Below are 2696 nucleotides of genomic sequence, written 5' to 3'. Positions count from 1 at the left end.
CTCATTTGGGTTCTGGAAACTAAGGCCATGACTTGCAGGCTGTGTGTGTGACATGTGACTGTGAGGGTTTGTATGTGCAAACTATGTGAGCATGGGTGTGTGCCCTGTGAGAGAGGATGCATGTCTGTGGCATGTGTGTAAATGTGAGTGTGGGTATGTGCACAGGTTGTGTGTTGTGTGAACAAAAGCATGTGTGTAAATGTGAGTGTGTGTTGAGGCCACCAAGTCCCGAGGCTGGGCAGGTTGGAACCCCTCAGAGCGGTTTCCCCCAAGCCCACCCAGGTGGGGTCCACAGGCCCTCCCCATTTCTAACTCCCCCAGGGCCCTGCGTTCCCAGAGGAGGTGCCTCTTCCTGGCTGTCACAAAGAGACCCTGCCATGGGAACCCTAGTCCGGTGGCCCTGGGTGCTAGCCCCACCATGTGCCTGGTGTGCTTGTGACCCCATTTCCTCTCCTGCGAAACACCTCTGACTCCAGCAGCTCCAAACTGCTGCCGCACAGAATCGTGCGCAATAAAAATGGTTGGTTTCATGCTACCAAGTTTTGGGGTGGTTAGTGATGCAGCAGTCGATAGCCAATATGAGGGTAAGGGCAGAAACGAAGACTTGAAAGGAAGCAAGACCACAGAGGTGTGGCTCCTTCCCTGTGTCTGTTGTCACATTTCTTTTTCTCTCTGCTTTTGCCTCATTGTCTTCCCACTAGCCTTCCTACCTCCCACAAGAAACCCTGGATGCCGCCTGCCCTCCTCTCTGTACCCATGGGCTCTGCATCCAGATGGAACCAACCAGGGATAAAAAATATTCGGAAAAAAAACCTGTGTCTGTACTGCAACTGTACAAACTTTTCTCTTGTCGCTATTCCCTAAACAATACGGTATAACAACTATTTACATAGCGCTTACATTGTATTACAAGCATTCTAGAGGTGATTTAAAGCATACAGGAAGATGTGCATCGGTTATTTGCAAATACTGAGCCATTTTATGGAAGGGATTTGAGCATCCAGGATTTTGGTATCCTTGAGAGGTGATGGAGCCGATCCTCTACGGATACGCAGGGATGGCTGTACATTGGACTCACCCTGATAAACCTAAGAATCTCCCCATCTTGAGAACCTTAGCTTCATTGCATTTGCGAAGTCCCTTCTGCCATCACAGGAGCTGGAGCTTAGGAAGTGGACATCCTTGGGGGCCATTATTCTGCCCACCACAGTCCACCCTCCAGTTTTCAAAGATTCACACAGGCCTCACGGGCCACATGCATGCACCCAACTCAAGGTCCTCCGCAGCCTCAACTCATTACCGCATCAACTCAGGTCCATATGCAAAGTCTCACCAGTTCAAAACTTTCAAGTCCCATCATCTGAATCATCTACGTTGGGTCTGGATGGGGCCCCAGCGAAGGAGGGAGTCAACCAGGCGGCTGAGCACCGGTCTCGGTGACCCGCTCCCGCCACGCGAACGCAGCACCGCCCTCCCCGCAGCGCAAACTGCAGCGGAAAGGCTGTCCTGGGCTGGGCGGCACGAACCCCAGTGCCTGAGGCTGCCCCAGGACTGCGGGAGCCCCAAGTCCTCAGCGCAGGGTTCACTCGTCATGAAAGGAACGTGAGCCTGCGGGCGCCCTGCGCCCATTCTACAGGTGGAGAGAGCAGCGCGGAGCCCTCTCCCTTCCCCTCCCACGCCTCCCTGCACCCTGGAACCCCTATTCCTCCCTTCCCCCTCGCCCCTCCCCTCCCCCTCGCCTCCTCGCCTCCGCCTCGCTTTCTCCCCTCCGCGCCGGGCCTCCTCCCTTCCCACGCCCTTCGTCTCCTTCGTCCAGCTCGGGGAAAGCCCGAGTCCCGCTCCCATACACCGATGAGTGCCGAGTCCTCCAGGCTGCCTAGAGCGTCCCGGAAGTAGCTGGGGGAAGGTGGCGAGGTGCGGACCGGAGGAGAACAAAGTGGCCGCCACTTCCGGCCGGCGGCGGCGGCTCGGGGTGCGCAGGGTGAGTGGGGTCCTGGCCTGAGGCGCCGGGCTGCCGGTCCTGGCCGGGGCGGTCCGGGTGGGTGCGGGCGCGGGCAGGCGCTCTCCAGTCTTCGTTGGGCGCGGGTGGCGCGGGCGGGAGCCGCAGTCTGGGCGGGCGGGCGCGTTGGGAGGGGCGGGGTGGGGCGGGGCTGGTCGCGAGGCCGCGGGGCCGGGCCGAGCCGCGGGCGGCAGCGCCCCCTCCCGGGAGCCGCGCTCGGAACCCGAAGCCCCGCGCTTCCCGCGCGACCCCCGCGGCCTGAGCGTGCGGCCCCAGAGCCGAACCCAGCCCTCGCCGCCGGGCCTGGCCTTGGCACCCCAGCCCGGAGCCTTCCTGCGCTTCCACTTCCAGAGAGGCTTGCTAACGAGGTCCGCTTGCCTCCTAAAAGACCAGACCCAGACTTTTCTTTTTACTCCATTTTTTATTTTTGTTCTTGTCCCAAACTGCGTCTCTGCCTGCTAACGGGGACCCTGGGGTAGAGACGCTTTCCAAGCGAGGCTCGCCAGCAGCCCAGGGTCCCCCCGCGAGGAGGGCTCCCGGCGGGACTTGCCGCCGGCTCCGGGTGCGCTCTGTGGGGCGCACGGCCCCAGGGTCTCTGCCCATCCTTCTCCCCTGCACGACCCCAAGCTCCCCTCTTCCCCCGGCCCCGACACAGACACAGGCAGACACATGCTCGCGCGCGCACGCACACACACAC

General features: G+C 60.5%; 1 protein-coding gene across 2 annotated transcripts in view; it reads left to right on the top strand.

Moving 5' to 3' along the window:
- The first annotated feature begins 1783 nt into the window (after positions 1-1783).
- The window catches only part of JRK (Jrk helix-turn-helix protein), a 10830-nt gene continuing 9917 nt past the window's right edge, over positions 1784-2696 (top strand). Inside the window, exon 1 of one of the 2 annotated variants that reach the window (XM_037732437.1) lies at positions 1784-1972. The gene's annotated coding sequence lies outside the window, so the exon portion shown is untranslated. Of the gene's footprint in view, positions 1982-2696 lie in introns of both variants that reach the window. The other variant, XM_017511473.1, reaches the window with a different exon arrangement.

Source organism: Cebus imitator, unplaced genomic scaffold (assembly GCF_001604975.1).
Source record: "Cebus imitator isolate Cc_AM_T3 unplaced genomic scaffold, Cebus_imitator-1.0 Scaffold449, whole genome shotgun sequence".
Classification (NCBI taxonomy): domain Eukaryota; kingdom Metazoa; phylum Chordata; class Mammalia; order Primates; family Cebidae; genus Cebus; species Cebus imitator.
The sequence above is the reverse complement of the archived record's forward strand: the minus strand, read 5'-3'. Positions and strand labels throughout refer to the sequence as shown.